General features: G+C 32.7%; 1 protein-coding gene across 2 annotated transcripts in view; it reads left to right on the forward strand.

The window, feature by feature from the left end:
• The first annotated feature begins 834 nt into the window (after positions 1 to 834).
• The window catches only part of LOC119557558 (protein tramtrack, alpha isoform), a 28267-nt gene continuing 10844 nt past the window's right edge, over positions 835 to 18257 (forward strand). For both annotated transcript variants that reach the window (XM_037870344.1, XM_037870343.1), the window contains exon 1: positions 835 to 1257. The gene's annotated coding sequence lies outside the window, so the exon portion shown is untranslated. The remainder of the gene's footprint in view (positions 1258 to 18257) is intronic.

Below are 18257 nucleotides of genomic sequence, written 5' to 3' on the forward strand. Positions count from 1 at the left end.
GTCCAGCCTTTGCAACCATTTCTTGACATTGAACAATTTTTTAAGATCATCTATTTTTGAGTTAAGTAATAATCAATTAAAATTTTGTGGTATACATGCAATAAGTTGTAAGCGAGTCAGTTAAATTTGAGTCAAAAGTTTTGAATAAATCAGGACCAGGTCACCAGATTCAGTTGCCTCAACCGGGAAACCCAAAATATTAAGTTAAAAAATGATTAAAGCAGTCATTGTTTGATTAAATACTTTGGGTTTTTCGTCGATTAAGCGATGAACATTTTCTTAAGATTTGAAAGAAACAGTATTATACTAATAACAAATATTATTATTATTATATATTATTTTATTATTATTATTGCTGTTTTTCCAGGGAAAAAATAATCATAAATAATGTTATATTTAAAGGCTAATATGGTTGGAATATATTTATGGCAAAAATAAAACACTTTTTACTCCAATCAGCAAAAGGGTTTGTTGGTTATCTAAATTTAAGAAAGAGCAACCAAACTTTTTTGACATTTGACCACAAAGTGTCTAAAAATATACCAACTTAGAAAAATAAATACAACGAAATCGTAGTAAAATTTTGAGAATAACAATTACAAACAATGACTAATATTGATCCCTGTTTTTTCCCGGATATAACTACATTAACTACTTTAATTTAAAGCGTTTTAAGTCGCTTGAAATGTAATGTGATTTTGAATTTAGGGGGAAAGTGGATTTTTTAGTAGGTTTGCCGCCCCGCGATCTGGCAACGCCGGCCACGCCGACTGCGCAGCTGGCCGCCCACTTAAAACACAATGTTACCGCCGAGTAGAATATTAGTCTCAACTTGAACGCGCATCGCAGCGCATTGCATTGCAGCCAAGTTCCGGTTCCGGGAAATATCAACAGAAAAACATGAACACAATATTCCAGAATATTTGAAAACTAAAAAGACCCATATGTTTTTGGTGATTTTCTGCTATTTAAGTGAAGCTTTTATGACAATTTCGTGGTTAGTGCTGTAATAATTATAACACTTCCAGTGATTACCGTTAATCGCATTCAAGGTACCCGAAAAAAGCGCGCGATTTGAACTGCCTGTTTTTTTTTTTTAAAGTTAATCGAAAAAATGAAATAAAAATGTATGAATGAATGAATTTTTTTTCGCCAAAATCTGCTGCGTGTGCAATTCATTTCGAATAACAAAACAAAAAACATAAAGAAAAGCAAAAAAACAAAAGAAAAGATACCGCGAAAAGTCATAAAGAAAAGGTGAGAAAACAAATTATTTATTTCATGTGCTAAAAAGACACGCAAAACGAACGTCGATTTATTTTTAGCCAAACAAAAGTTGTGTGTTATTTGTGTGATTTTTTTTTTGTTTTTCGTCGCCGCTCTCCCCTTTTTAATAATATATTTTGTGTTCTTTTTTTATATTTTTTTTTTCCATGTTTTGTTTTGTGCGTGTTTTTTGTTAAACAAAAAAAAAGGCCAACAAAATATTACGATAAAAATTCCGTTGTTCTCGTCGAAGGTTTCCGGGTTTGTTGACTTTGCCAACTGAATGTTCGAAATTGACATAATTATCATATGCAATTATTGTAAGCAATTGTTTTTCGCCCAGGAAACGATTGCCATTTTTTCTTCACTTATTGTAATTTTTTTTGCCAACTAATTGCGAAAATAAAAAATATAAAAGAGTGGCGAAAAAAACCCATAGACCTGCAAAAAAATAAATTAAATTCATAGGCCAGAAATTTACATTTTTTGTCTACAGCTTGCCGATTTTCTGTCTAAGCTTGATAATTAAGTTTTTGTTTGCGGCCTATGGAAAAACGCCACAAATTTCCCCGCGCACTCCATTGTTGTTATTCCCCCACAGTCGGGCGCAAAATAATAGTGAATGTTTTAAAATTAATGGTATAACAAATTTTATTAAATTGCTTAACATGCATAATTATATTTTTTTTAATGTTCAAAATATTTGTTTCTAAGACATTTCACTATAATTATTACCATAGCTGTATAACTTTTGGGGCAATTTTTTGCGCTCGTTTTTTGGCTTATTGTTTTCGCTTGTTTTTGTGGCTTATAGTTTTTTCTTCTTCCCTTGTATTTTTTTCCATATTTTTTGCTGTGGTTTTTAGTTTATTTTTCTATGTTTTTTGCACTATTTGCTTGTTGTTTCGTTAAGAGAGGCATTTCCGCCTTAGCAGCAAAAGCAATTTACAATTTACAATTTACGTTTCTCTCTCTTTTTTTTTGTATTGCAATTCATTTTTACAACTTTAATTATATGAACAAAAAACTGAAAAACATGAACGGCAAAAATTAAAATTGCAAATCGCATTTGAGTGACGTCGCTGTCAACGTTTCTCGGGCCTTTTGTTTTTGTCGGCTGTTTTATTCGATTTTTTGTTTTCACAGCGGCATTCGCCTGCGCAAAAAAAAGCTGCGAAGCAAGTGGGAGAGAGGAGAGGAGAAGAGAGAGAGGCGCAAAATCTGCGTGTGATTGTATCAGGGGCGGATCTAGAAATTTTGCAAAGGGTGCGTCACTCTTTGAAAATTATCTAAATTAATTATGAATATACTGGTAGTATTTGTACGAGATAATAAAATTAATTTGAGTATATACATATATGTGTGTAGATAGTTCCCCTTTGTGCCCCAAAATTTTAATAAACATCCGCCCCTGGTTTCTGTTTGCTAGTATTTGTGTGCGTGAGTGCTCTCTCTCCTGCTCTCTTGCTCTTTATCCTACCCATCCCCATCGTCATCCTCCAATCTGCTCTCCCCCCCGCTTTGCCCCACTCACACACATTTCAATTACATGTGAACGCGTGCTCCAAATTTCAAGTTCATTGTCCAAAAACAAAACAAAGCGATAACAAACAAAACAAACAAAAACAAGGGCAGGTCAGCATCCATCGTTACTGCCACGCCCCCTCAGGGTCATCAAAACCTGGTATTATATGTTTTAGGTATAAATCCCCTACTTTTGAAACCAAAAAATGGGTCCTTAACCCTAAAGTTACGGACATATATGTTTATATGTTATGGTACATATATGTATGTATTTACATTTGTGTGTGGTTTATTATAAAAGAAAAGCAACCATAACAATATATCCTCTTTCAAAAATTCTGAGTAAGAACTCTATCAATAGTATTTTGAACTTTACTGACATATTACAAAATATCAACGCTCAAAGGTTTTTTAAAAAAGCGTTAAGTTGTTGGGTTTAAAAATGGGTTCAAACCCATTTAAAATTCCCTTAACTCTCAATAAGAACTCTATCAATAGTATTTTGAACATTACTAACATATTACAAAATATCAAAGCTCAAAGGTTTTTTAAAAAAGCGTTAAGTTTCTAGGTTTAAAAATGGGTTCAAAACCCATTTAAAATTACCTCAACTCTCAATAAGAACTTTATTAATAGTATTTTAACTTTACTGATATATTACAAAATATCAACGCTCAAAGGTTTATTAAAAAAGCGTTAAGTTGTTGGGCTTTAAAATGGGTTAAAACCCATTAAAAATTTACTTAATTCTCAATAAGAACTCTATCAATAGTATTTTGAACATTACTAACATATTACAAAATATTAAAAGCTTAAAGGTTTTTTAAAAAAGCGTTAAGTTCTTGGGTTTCAAAATGTGTTAAAACCCATTCAAAATTACCCTAATTTTGGGATCAAAAATGGGTTCAAAACTAATTAAAATTCCCTTTATTTTGGGATCGAAAAGGGGTTCAAAACTATTTGAAATTCCCATTTTTGGGATCAAAATTGGGTTCAAAAACATTTGAAATTCCATCATGTATGCATGGATTTACATTTAAATATCATAAATGTTTCATGTGTTTTTTAGAAAACAACTGAATAACTTAAAGAATATTTACGCAATCTAAAACAAAAAAAAAAAAAAATAGAAAAGATATTTACAAAAATTCGTGCAAAAATAAAAAAGTCACTTATTTTCGTGTTATTCCGCAACAATATCAAAATTCCGTAGAAAAACAAAAGCAGCAGCAGGAAATAAAGCAAAAAAACGACGGAAATTTGGACACGAAATATTGTTTTTCGTGTCTGATTATTTTGTTGTTGGCTTTTAACAAAGAATTTTTTTTTATTGTTTTACCAACTTTTGGTTTAGTTTACTCTGTATGTGTTATTTTTTATTGGAGGGGTAAATAAAGAGTACTTCTGTGGAGTAGATTGTGTTTTGCGATCTGCTTAAAAAAATAAAAACCTTAATTTGTAATGCGTAAATAATGTTTTTAAAACACCTTAACTTAATCAACGAATTCTTCTTGTGAACGATATGTATTTTCTTGAACTTTTCACAAGGTTTTTCATTTCCATTTGCAGTCGTGCTAAAAAGGGCTCAATATTTTTTGCATCCGTTTCTTTTTCATTGAGCTTGTTTTTCTCTACCCATTCTTTGATATCAGCTCATATTTATAATTAAAAACAAACAAACAAAAAAACTACTCTGCAGGCGGCAAATCAGAAAAATAAAAACAACAAATTACCAACGTCACAAATATACAAATACATGTCTACGAATTTATTTTGATGTATTTGTGCAGCTTTGTGTGTGTGTGTGTGGCAAGAAAATAAAAAATATAAAACTAACAAACACGTTAGGCAAATTTCGCTGATAACTTCGAGAAGTGGTGAAAAATACTGGGGCACTGAGGGAAAAAAAAGTAGAATAATAATACGAACCAAAAAAAAAAATAATAACTCAAATCAAAGCAAATGGGGGAGAGATAAAAACTATTTCCGTCGCATAAAGCCAAGCGAAACAATGGGAAATAATAAAGAAAAGTAGAGAAAAATAGAGAAAAATAGAGAAAAATACCCAAACCGAAACGAAACCCTCCATTTAATCGCCCTTCGAAAGTTGAGAATTCTTTTGGCTGCCCGTTTTTTTCTTTCTCTATTTCTATATCTTTTTCATTTGTTTTTTATTTTTCTGCTTGTCCAAGGTTTTCAAATCAAATTATGTCGCGATCGAAAATCACAAAAAAGGCAATAGAAATACGGCCTCTATTTTTATGCAATTAACCGTCAGAAAAATATATAAAAAAAAAACATTTTCAAATTGTAAACATAAAAACAAACCAAATGGGGAACAAAAGCGAACTCTACAAAAATTAACCAAAACCCAAAAAAAAAGTCCACATTCACACACACCGAATTCGAGTCGAATTTATGAATCACAAAACGTTTTTTGTGGTTTCCTTTTTTTCGTTTTTTATTGTTGCTGCTTTTTTATTCATCAATAAATTTTAATTTAATTTTGTTTCTTTCGTTTTTTTAATTTATCCGCTTCCGCGGCAGTGTGGCATTTTATTTCTATTTAATTTGCAACAATATATCAGCTTAAATTGTGTTACTGATTCAATTATATTTACTTTTCTATTAATTCAATTTGCATTTGTATGTGTGTGCACCTAGCCGCATTTACAGTTTTTCGCTTTATTTTATTTGTTTTTAATTTTTTTGTGCCAGAAACCTTGGCTGATAAGAGAGCTTTGCAAAAATGCATTGTGTAAACTTGATTTGGGTTTAGAGTGCCTTTGCTGGAATGCAGGGAAATTAGAGTGGACCCCTTTAAAATTGAATAGATGTTAGAGTGATAAAGTGAAAAACTAAAGAAAACTAATTTTTATCTTATCATTTCATATTTTAATATTTTTTGTCGATAAAAACAGAAAGGTAAACCGAAAAAACGTAATACGGAAAAATCAAGTTGCTTCATAATGAGTTAAAGATTATGGGCTGATTACAGGGTTTATTTTTTATGATCTAAACTATTTATAAGGTATATAGGGAAGTACTTCTTGTAATTTAATATTTTTTGTTTATAAAAACAGAAAGGTAAACCCAAAAAAAGTAATACCAAAAAATTTCGTAATAGGTTAAAGATTATGAGCAGATTACAGGGTTTATTTTTTATGATCTAAACTATTTATAAGGTATATAGGGAAGTACTTCTTGTAATTTAATATTTTTAATATAAAAACAGAAAGGTAAAACCAAAAAAAGTAATACCAACTAATCAAGTTGCTTCATAAGGAGTTAAAGATCATGGCAGATTACAGGGTATTTTTTTATGATCTAAACTATTTATAAGGTATATAGGGAGGTACTTTTTGCAAAAAAAGTAATACCAAATAATTGCATGATGAGTTAAAGATTATGAGCTGATTACAGGGTTTATTTTTGTATGATCTAAACTATTTATAAGGTATATAGGAAATACTTTTAGTAATTTAATATTTTGTTTTAATAAAAACAGAAAGGTAAGCCCAAAAAAAGTAATACCAAGATTACAGGGTTTATTTTTGAATGATCTAAAACATATGTATAAGGTATATAGGGAAATACGTTTTGTAGCCTGAAGAAATCCAAGTTCTTATCAAGTTCCCTGAACCGCAACAGGTTTAAAGTGTATCCTTTCGTACTCCCTTATCGACCCCTTATCCTCGCCGCCCGATGAGAACTTATGGAAATCTTTTTGTATATTTCCACCCTTTTGTTAGCCAGCAGATTGGAATTCCATCCAACGAAACGAACTACAAATCATGCTCTAGAAAGGCACAAAAAGGCAAAAGAATGAGCAAAAGAAAAAAAAAAGAGTGTTGGAGACAAAGGGAAAATACGAGCAGAAAAAACCGAAAAGTATATCCAGAGAAAAGCAAGGAAAATATTAAAACAAGGCAAACATCGCTTGGCAAAATAAAGTCAAGCATTTAATTTATTTACCCCCAAAAACCTACCCACTTCTCCACTAAAGGAAAAAACGCTCGTTTTACTGTTGCTCGGTTTTTGCCTGTCCGCTTTTCCCCATTTCCCATTTCCCTACCCCCTCCCATTTTCCTACTCAATTTTTTTGGCGCGCTTGGCAAAGGGAGGAAAAACTATAAGCTTAAAAAGGGGGGGAAAGAAAAGGGTGGGCAAAGAAAACTGTAACCGAATGAACGAACGAACTTTTCCAGCATTGGGGAAGGTAAGAAAGGTAGCAAAAATAAAAAAAAGGAACAGGAGTAGTAAAAACCTTCATTTATATTTTGCAGAGAACAAAAGTGGTAAGAGTGGCGTCCAAAACTGAAGGTCTACTTATTTCTATACCCTTAAAAAGAGGTATATTATTCTTTTGATATCACTAACAGAAGCTTTGTTCTGATTCACTTGGACATTTGGGCACACTATACCGCATTCTAACACATTTGGTCACACTTAATTTTGGTAAATTCCCTTAAATGCTGTATTAGGATTATGGTAAGTGTATTTGAAAGAAGGTAACCGAATTTTCAGCTGCTCCTTTTGGTTTTTCCTAAAACCCAAGGGACGCATTAGCAGTTTCATCAAATTTGAAACACACGACAGGGTTGAGACATAGACATCCCTTCGCAAGGTCGAATGGTAATGAAGTGGAATCAACTTGTTGAAAGAGTGAATTTTCCAGGGTATCAACGGTTTCACGCTCTATAACCTTATACATTTTGTGTTTTTTGTGTGTTTTTTTGAACGGCTAGGTAGTCCCTTTTTTTATAGAGAAAAAGTCTTATATATTATATAAGTGCAGATATGTTGTAACTGTATATGGCAAAAGTGGCAAGTGGTGTGTGTGTGTGAGAAAGAAAATTGCACATAAACATGCAGGGAAAAAATGAGTGGAAAATCGGGGAAAAGGGGGCGTTTTGGGAGGGACTTGCACATTACCAAAAGAGTAAATCACTTTTGAACGAACCGAAACTGAAAACGAAGCAAACCAAGCTGGTTGTCAGCATGGAAAATATCTCAATATTCACTTTGGTACGCTTTTCCTTGCCCCTCCCATTTTTCCTTCATTTTTTCCATGTTTTGTTTCCTTTTTTTTTATTATTTTTCATTTTCCAGCGCCACTTTACTGCTGCTTTTCATGGGCGGGAATTTCGGGGGGCGGAAGAGTGTGGGGCGACCCTGCGACATTGTCTCGTGCAAAAATTGAACAATTTTATAAAATACTCGAACGGAGCAGGGAACAGCAAAAAACGTAATAAATTACAAAGTGCCCAAAAAAAACGAAAACACAGATTTTGCTTCGGAAAAAAAGTAAGCAGCAAAAAACAGCCAGATAGTAAAAAAGTAATTTCAAAATATCAACGACTAACAGATATCTAGTACTGGTGGGGAGGTTTTATCAGCCGACTGTATAAGAGGCTAAAGAAATATAAATTTTTAATATACATTTTCCAATTGGGAAGGAATTACGAGAGGTCTCTGGTGGTTATTCACACAGAGAAAATTCTGACGTTCTAATTTGAGATAAAAATGTTTTCATTTTGCTCGAATCAAGTTTAAATGGCGGAACTAACATTGTATATCTCAACAAATAAACTATTAGTCCAGTCAGTTGTGTATACTTAACAAAATGTTGTTAAATAAACTTAATTTAACTTTTCTCTTCTCACCATTTCTTTCTAATATTGAGAACTTTGATACCAAAATGTACTCGCACGGTTTTTAAGAACAAATGTTCTCAGTTCAAGAACAATGTTCAATATTCAAGCATTTCGCTATGTGCAGGTTTGATATAAGATATTATTTAACTTGTTCCCATTTCATGATGTCTAGAGTACCCCTAATTCAGCACTGTGTACAGGGAATCAACATTCTCATTTTAAGCGGACTGACGGCAAAAAAACTCCTTGCTCTTCTCATTTCGAGATTTCGCCTCCATCATCATCAACGTTTTTCCCCTTACTTTTTTTTTGTGGTTATTTTCCTATGCTCTCCATTTATTTTGTAGTGGGGCTTTTGTTATTAAAGTAATTTAAATGAAATAGTAAAAGTCAGTAGGGTTTCTGTGGAAATTGTTCTTGATTGAAATATTATCCTTTACCGAACGTTAAATAAATTGCATTTTTAACATTTAGACTTTTTGTTGTCTAAAAAGTTTTAAAATAAGTAATTTAAAATGTAATATGTCTTATGAAGCTGCATACTTTTTATTCTTTTAGGATTAACCAATATTTTTCCCACTTTTCACGGCAGCTTAAAAGTTTTTTTTACCCCAAAACTTTTTGGTCCTTGGCTTTTTACAATCCTTTGTGGCTTTTCCACGAGCAGTACAGATATTATATTAAAGTTTACATTAATAATGAAAATAAAAACGAACGAGCAGGCGGTATTGAAATACAAAACACCGACATAAACAAATGGCTGGTTGGCCAGGGGTTCACCCAGTGTACCGATGTACCGAAGTACCAATAACAAGAAGCAAATGGCATTAAGCAAGGCAGTAATTTGAGTTAGAATCCGCGGCGGAGGCTAACGTACTTACAGCTACAGATACAGATACATATAGCACCGGCCAAAGATACAGATACCAAATGCCGTGGAGCGCACACACAAAAAACGACGACAGTTTTCTTGATGAATGTTCTTTTTCCCCCTCAGCAAGTGAGTTTTTCCCCCGAGTATCTTACATCTTACATTTGTATCTGCAGCTTCTTTGGCTTTTTCATGAGCCGCCACGAAAAACAAAAAAAAAAACAAAAAAGAATAAAAAGAACCAAGCTGCAGAAGGAGCTGGTAGCTACACATGAAGAAAATGTTAAATGTTTAAATATAAAAAATATATAATAACTTATTGATATTCTAACGTTTTTACTTATATTGAGATGGGTTTAATGATAGGATTAGATGGTAAGAAAATTTTTTTAAATATAAAAAAAAAAGAAAAATAAAGATGTTTTTAAGTTCTTATTTTTATTGAGTTGTGTTTATTGATAAGCTTAAATGATAAGAAGAGCGTTTTAAGCGCAATAAGAACGTTGCTTTGATTTTTATTGATTTATTTTATTTTAAGAATTATAAATATAATATGTCTTAAATTAATTGTACTTCAATAACATGTTGTAATGTTTTGTTTAATTTGCTATTAATTTTTTTTCAGTGCTGTAAGTAGTAGGTAACTTACTCCATTTCCCCCGATTTCCCCTCCGAGATTGTGCAATGCAGCTTTTCCTTTTTCCAGCTTTGCAATTTCTGTTTCCCGCTTGCTCTCCCTTTTGGTTTTGTTTTATTCAATTTCGTTTTTTGTTTCGTCTTGTTTGGTATTTTAGTCAGCCAGGTTTTTGTGCAGCTTTTCTAGCAAAAACACAAGGCAGCAGCAGCAGCAGCAGCAGAAGTAGTATCAGTTAACAAGGCTTTTCTACCTTGCCGGGGCAAAAAGGGAATTTCTCCAGCGGGGAACCCCCCTGACATTCAATCCACATCATCCCAAAACCGATGCACCTGCTCCAAGCCATTGATCATCGGTCCTGTGTTATCGGCTCCTTTGACTACTTCCCTGGAAAAGGGTTTTTCGCGATCTACGCAAACATTATTTATAGGCTCTGGCTAGACCTTGACTTGATTTAAGCCCCATCAGCCTGATGGATTTATATAGGGCCAAGACATTTATGAGGTGCCAAGTCGGTGAGAGTTTTTGTTTTTTTCCAAACCAAAGTCGAGGACTGTAAATATTTTGAAGGATTATATTTCTTGGGTACTTTTTTGCAAGTTATATGGTTTGAAACATTATATAATGAATTTATTAATAACAGGAGCTGTAGAGTCCACCCTTTATATCTACACTTTAGGTGATCATTTATAGTCATAATTTTTATTAACAATCTCACTATTCAATGTAAATCGAAAAAATTAGTATTATAGTGATTGTCCCAAGAACAAATTTTAAATTATAAAATAGGTATAGCATTTCCAAGGTTATATTTAAAGCCCATTTAAATAAACTTAAACCTTAAGAACATCTTAGGAATCAAGGAACGTAGACAAAATATTATCCAATTGATTGTTCAGAGCGGGTATCAAATTAACCCTAATCTGTTCCTGGGAATCCTTATGTGTATACTTAAAGAGTTTGTTTACACCAATGGCTAAATGTAAACGAAATTCTATTCCATAAATATTTTTGGGGGGTTCTTCTGTTTAGATCGAAGTGAATTCGAACCATTTTGGTACCATAATATGATCCGTAGAAATTAAGAGAATATTGGGGGTTCATGTTTTTTCAATAATACTAAACTTAGTATTATTGATACACTTTTTCAAGCAAAAATAATATCTGACAAAAACAAAGAACACCGAAATAGAAGGGCAAGAAAATACTATCTGCTTATTTGGCCAGGACTCTATTTATGGTGAGGTCCTGTTTTTTTTTTTGCAATTTTATTCTTATGGTACGGGTTCGTCTTTCACCTTCGCACACCCCCTTTTTAGCCAAGCTCCTTTGAGGTTCAGCAACCTTGAGGTTACACAGATGCGCTGAATGCTTGGAGCAACAAACCAAAAAAAAAAAGAAAAAGAAAATATGTATCTTTATCTTCAGCAGTGTGTGTGTGTGTGTGCCAAACTGGACGCTGCGTGTTTTTTTTTTACTATTGTTGCTGTTGCTGTCTAATAATTTCAACAAGAAAAGCCACAACAACAAAGCGAGCTAAAAAAAAGAAAAGACTGTTTAGAAAAGCTAAGATAAATTATGGTTATATGACACTAAAGAAAGTAGAGTACTTAGCTAAAAATAAAGAACCACAACCAAAAATAGCTTTGATTTTTAAATTGAATTCTAAAGAATATTAAAAAAAAGAAGTTATTTTTAAAATAAATTAAATTTTAGTGTGACCATATTTTTGAGTTATGATATGAAATTGAGTAAATTTACTGTACTGTTGTATTCAGTAAATTTATTTGTAACTCCAATAAACAGTAATATTTCCAACTTTTGGTTACTAAGCCTTTTATGTATCTTTCGTATTTATTTTTGGTAAGAAAATAGTTTTTAGTGTAAGAATATTTTTGGAAATGTTTATTTTATAGTGAGTTCATTTCTTTGAAAATACTTCATAATGAGTAAATGTACTGTACTGTGATCTTGAGTAAAGTTATTTGTATCTCCGATAAACAGTAATACTTCCTAATTTTGGTTACTAAGCCCTTCTTGTATCTTTAGTATTTTTTTAAGAAAGAAACTAGTTTTAAGTTTAAGAATATTTTTGGGAATGTCTATGTTATAGTGAGTTCATTTCTTTGCATCTCCAACATCCAGTTATATTTTAAAGTTAAACACTTTTTTTGTATTATTAGTAGATATTTCGTTTGGTAAAACATTGTTTTTCATTTCGTGTCATATGGGCATAATGCGGTAGAGGGGGCTTAAAAGCTGAGAAGAAGAAGCTGCATAAGTCAACACACGACAACAACAAAAACGGAAGGCGAATGCACTTGGCCAACAAGAACAATAACAACATTGGCAATATCATAGTTATAGAGGATCGTAAAGTAAAGTTGCACAGTTTTTGTTGCTGTTGGTCTGCAGGTTGGTTTTTTTTTTGTGTTGTTGTTTTGGGGGCAGAAGGCTTTATGATGTTGCGTACCTCTCCAGATATCTGTACATATATGCGTATATATATCTAGTGTGTGTGTGTGTGCATTAAGTGTTATTGCACTTGGCCTTATTCGCAATTGTATATTTTGCTGCAGATCGGGGACTTGGTAGCTGGGTCTTGATCTTGGGCCAGTGCTGCCCATTTATCCTTTTTCCGGACAACTTATTCCTTTTTAAGCTCCTTACATTCGTTTAGTTTTAAACAGCCACAGTCCGCTAAAAAGCCCTTACTTCGATAAAAAGTACATAAGCCAAAGTGGTTGAATTAACTTGTTATTTGAAAAGTATCTTATGTCCATTAGCAAAATATTACATCGTTATTTAATTTGTTGTTTGAAAAGTATAAAGTAAAAGTATCATACGTCCATTAGCAAAATATTAAATCGTTTAACTCATAAAAGGGGGGAGCTTATTTAATATAAAAAAATCTTCAAAATTGATAAAAGGATGTAAAGCCTGCATTTCTCTGACCAGCAAAAGGATTAATTTAAAAGTAGATATTCGTTAGTAAATACTTTGGTCGTATATTCTATTTAAACAGACAAAAATAGGAAAATGTCCTTTAGAGTGCATTTCTGTGAGATGTGTTTGTTTTGGTCTTATCACAATTGAAAAAATTGTGTTTCAGGCATTGACTCCAAAATGATCTTTGATTATTATGATAGTATCTGAATACCCGCATAAGATAACCACCTAGCTTAAAATTAAATATCAATAAAAAACAATCTTTTCTTTTACAAATTGATCAGTTTTTTGTGCTTGTTTCCCCCAGTGATCTGTCCTGTTTTTTAGATGATTTCTGGGCAGCACTGTCTTGGACTTCAATTTGGACCTCCATTCCCTTTCTTGGCCTAGGTTCGGTTTTTTTTTCTGCTGCATTTGGCATTCCGAAAAAAAAAAACAAAACACAAGATCCCAAAGGCAAACGCAACCGCAAAATCTGCCAAATGAACATATACGTATGTATATAAATGTGTGCCTACAAAAAAAAAGGGGGAAACCTGCGTATCTGTAAGATGCTTCTTTTTCTCGATTTTTACTGCTTGCTGCGTGTTCTGTGCTCTTTGGCAATTTTCTTCATTTCTTTTTATTACTTATTAATAATACGAATTTCGAATTGCTGCCCATCCGCAATCACCAGCAAAACGAAGCGTGTCAACTGGGTTCGAATGGGAAATATCCATTAAAGGACTCCCAGCATTCGTACATTAAAAATGTAATAGTGTATTATTTGGGGTCTACTAATTTGCAAACTAAAATTAAGTTTTAACCTATTATATAAAACTGATATATACCCAAATGTAAATATTGTTATATCAGCATTTAAACAGGCATCAAATATCTGCGTTTTTTATGCCACTTCTCGTGTTTGCTAAAATTGCCGCAGTAAATATTTATTGAAATCCATAAACACCCTTCTCCGTTTGCCATCTTTAATGGGTATGACAAAAAAAAACATAAACGCGCTCGGGAAAAAAACTCCTACCAATTTGCCAAGAAAGCGAGAATCAAAAGAACGCATAGATTTTTCCTTTGAATTGCTTTCGAATGCGAATTCTTTCTACATTTCTTATTATTATTTTTTTGTTGATGTTTCCTTTTCTCTTTTTTGTGTGTTTTTTCTGGCTTAAAGCAAAAGCGGAGAAACTGCTTATTCATTTGGCTTGGTCTTTCTGTCGTCTCGTTTATTTTATTCTTGTATACCCTGTAAAGTTGTGGAGTACCAGGGGAATGCTCGATTTTTAACAGAAGTAAACCTCTTTACCTACAAAACGTAAAGATTGGCTTAAGAAAAATCATCAGACTGAAGTTTAAGCGAAACAAAGTGTATTTCTAAGGATACAATCTTACCATGGACAGGTCTTGAAAATTTTTGAAATCTTTTTTAAATCTTTAATCTTAATTTAGTAAATTTGAAAAGGTATCTTTTGGTCGTCCATTTAATACAAACTTGTTTTAAGAAAAAAACATCATACTAAAGTTAAACCGGAAGAAATGGTATTTCTACGGGTATTATTTTACTACGGACAGTGTCCGGATAATTTTTGATATGTTTTTTAAAATTTTTCATCTTTATTTCGTAAATTTGATAAGGTAACTTTTGGTCGTATATTTAATACAAACTTGTTTTGAGAATAAACGTCATACTAAAGTTTAACCGGAAGAAATGGTATTTCTACGGATATTATTTTACTACGGACAGTGTCCTAATAATTTTTGATATGTTTTTTAAAATTTTAAATCTTTATTTCGTAATTTTGATAAGGTAACTTTTGGTCGCCTATAGAAAACCTTTTTTTTTTTATTTATGCAAGTTGTAGTTGGGAGCTAGAAGAAATGGAAAAAGCTAAAGAAGCTGAGGAAGCCTGTTGCCACAGCATAACTTCCTTAAACCAGATTTCCTATCAATGTGGCTTCCTAATCTCAAAAGAAAAAACTCCTAAAAAAGATATAACTAGAATTTGACAATGATTGATGTTGAAGAATGTGATAGGATACATTAAAACCTTTATAGGATTTATAGGTATTGTTGTCCAAAATTAAATAGTAGGTACTGTAGTTTTAAACTATAAATGCCATCCTAATTTAGTTTGTAGTTTAACTTAAGGTGTTTCACTGTACTCGATGCAAATTTCTACCGTACTTAGTAGTTTTTGTTGTACACAATGTGAAATTCGCCTGTCTGCAGATCGTATTTGGTTTCTGTTTTCTTTGAATATCTTTCGTTGCGGTTTTTTGATGGAAAGAAGAGGAATTGTTTGCATAAATCAAATAAATAGTCTTCAGTTATCATTGACATTAAAAAGGGGAAATATGTTTATGGTAATGTTTGGATTAGGATAAATTCAATCTTCCTTTGGAATTTCATAAATTTCGGCAAATATTTAGTTCCATATTCTGTTTTTCGAGCTAGCCACTTTCAACAAAAAACCAAATCGTCATTTTTCGATTACTGCTTTGTTTAATTACAGTTTTTTGTGGGGCAATACACAATTATGTTGAAGGGTGGGGATTTTTCAGCTGAGGACAAGGAAATGTACGGATGTGAAACTTTTTCATTTTCATATATGTTTTTTCCGCTTGCGTATTATTACTTTTATTAATATTAAAAATAACGAAATGAAAATTGTGTAAAACACTCTACATTCTTTTCCCGTGTTCCATTTGCAAACAAGTTTAAACCCCCCCCAACCATCCGCTTCGTCAGCAAGCACATAAATTTATATTAAAATTTTTTGCTCCACGTTAAGGAAAGCTACAAAAAAGAAAAAAAAAATAACAAAAAGGTGGAAAACAAGAAGCAAAAAGCCAACGCAAAAAATATTGGAAAAAAAACAGGAGCAGCAGCGTCGACAATGTTAAAAAATTATACAAATTACAAAAGCGAGTGGAGCACAAAAAAAAAGTCCTGGTAAAGAAGCAGAAAAATAAAGAAAGAAAATTGCTGTTGGCAGGAAAAAGGATGTGTGTATTATATATAGAACGTGTACATAACTACCCACCAATATTGTATATGTACATTGGCGTTATATACTCGGTACTTGGGGCCCTGCACTTATCGGAGCCTTAATGCAATTGATAATGCGGTTACAGTATTTTTCAGACCCACTCCCTTTTCCGTTCCATTTTGCGTTGTGTAAAAAAAACGAATTTCGTTTGTGTCCATCGTTTGAGTTAATTCCGAAATCGGTTTATACCAGGGATAATCCCTTTTTGTCGCCGAGGCGAGGTCAGTGTGGCAAGCAGTTTAATTACTTTCCGGCAAGCAGTGATACGATATTCAATCGGGGGGTTTTATCCAGATAATTTTAAATCAATTTTTTCATTGAAACATTGACAAACAGATATTTTTTAAATAAGTAACAATCCTTTAAAAAGGAATACAACTGGTATGTGCTAATATATAAACACACAAATCAAACAAAATATATATGTATGTGGTTCGTTCATTTTAAATTAGTTAACAACTAGAAATGCAAAGATAAGTAATGAGGAAATATTAAATACGCATAAAATTTTATTTAAATTCGATCGATAAAATTAGCTAACCTAAACCCTTTTTGTCGCGAGGTGAGGTCAGTGTGGCAAGCAGTTTAATCACTTTCCGGCAAGCAGTAATACGATATTGAATCGGGGGGTCTTAATCAGATAATTATACCCGTTACTCGTAGAGTAAAAGGGTATACTAGATTCGTCAGAAAGTATGTAACAGGCAGAAGGAAGCGTTTCCGACCCCATAAAGTATATATATTCTTGATCAGGATCACTAGCCGAGTCGATCTAGCCATGTCCGTCTGTCCGTCTGTCCGTCTGTCTGTCCGTCCGGATGAACGCTGAGATCTCGGAAACTATGAGAGCTAGGCTATTGAGATTTGGCGTGCAGATTCCTGAGCTTCTTACGCAGCGCAAGTTTGTTTCAGTAGAGTGCCACGCCCACTCTAACGCCCACAAACCGCCCAAAACTGTGGCTCCTACAGTTTTGATGTTAGATAGAAAATTTTAACTGAAATGTATTAGTCTTGTCCATACCTATCGATTGACCCAAAAAAAATTTTTCTACGCCCACTCTAACGCCCACAAACCTCCCAAGAAAAAAAGCTATGACGTCAGAGCCAGACAGTGCGAAATGTTTTTACGCGTGTATGTGTGTGTATGTAAATAGTTGCCGGCCGAACTTAGCGGCAAAGAGAAAAGCACTGCCGGCGCTCAGAGAGAGCAAAGTGCGCGGCTAACTTATTCTATTGAACAATGAATTTGTCACGCCTACCCTAACGCACACAACGCTTAAATCTGTCTTCCGCCGGTAGGTGGCGCATTTAAATCTCGCTTTGCTGCTTGCATATCTCCATTTCCCTTTGGTCGCTTAAGCTGAGTAACGGGTATCTGATAGTCGAGGTACTCGACTATAGCGTTCTCCCTTGTTTTTAATTATTTTTTTCATTGAAACATTGACCAACAGTTTATTAAAAATTAATAACAATCCTTTACAATACAAGAAATACAACTTGCTTGTGCTAATATATAAACACACAAATCAAACTAAATATATTTGTGTTTAGTTAATTTTAAATTAGTTAAAAACTAGTAATACAAAGATAAGTAATGAGGAAACATTAAACAAGTATAATATTTTATTTTAAGTCAATCAACAAAGTTAGCTAACCTTGACCTTTTTTTTGCCGATATGAGGTCAGTGTGGCAAGCAGTTTAATTACTTTCCGGCAAGCAGTGATACGATATTCAATCGGGGGGTCTTAACTAGATTTTATATGATTAAAAAAAAACTATTTTAAACTTTAAAAAAGAATAAAACATCCTTATGAAAATATATTTACACACAAATCAAATAAGAATAAAAGAATATGTAAAGATCCATCATTTTAAATAAGTTAAAAACAAATAATCCAAGTAAAACTAAAGAGGAAAGATAAGATATATACATACAATATTATAATATACTTTTTAAATTTGATCGACATAATAAGATTCACTTAATAAAACTTTACCAAGTCCTCAAAATTGTTAAGGAATGAAACTATTCAAATTGAAAATCCATTTTGGTTTTTGGTTATCCCAAAGATTGCCATCGGGAATTGGCATTGAGAAATGGCGCTTGTTGTACCCTGAAATATACACGAATCCATAAGTATTGGTAGTAAATGTTCAGTTATGTATATAAAACTGTATCTATCTCGATTGAGTTCTCCATTAATCATGGCTGGAATTTACCACCTCCACCCGGAAAATGCTAAGGGAAAACTACAACAAAAAATGAAAAGCCGAGCAAAAAAAGTGGAAATTTCTCCGTGTATCTTTGAGT

Source organism: Drosophila subpulchrella, chromosome X, assembly GCF_014743375.2.
Source record: "Drosophila subpulchrella strain 33 F10 #4 breed RU33 chromosome X, RU_Dsub_v1.1 Primary Assembly, whole genome shotgun sequence".
Taxonomy (NCBI): Eukaryota; Metazoa; Arthropoda; class Insecta; order Diptera; family Drosophilidae; genus Drosophila; species Drosophila subpulchrella.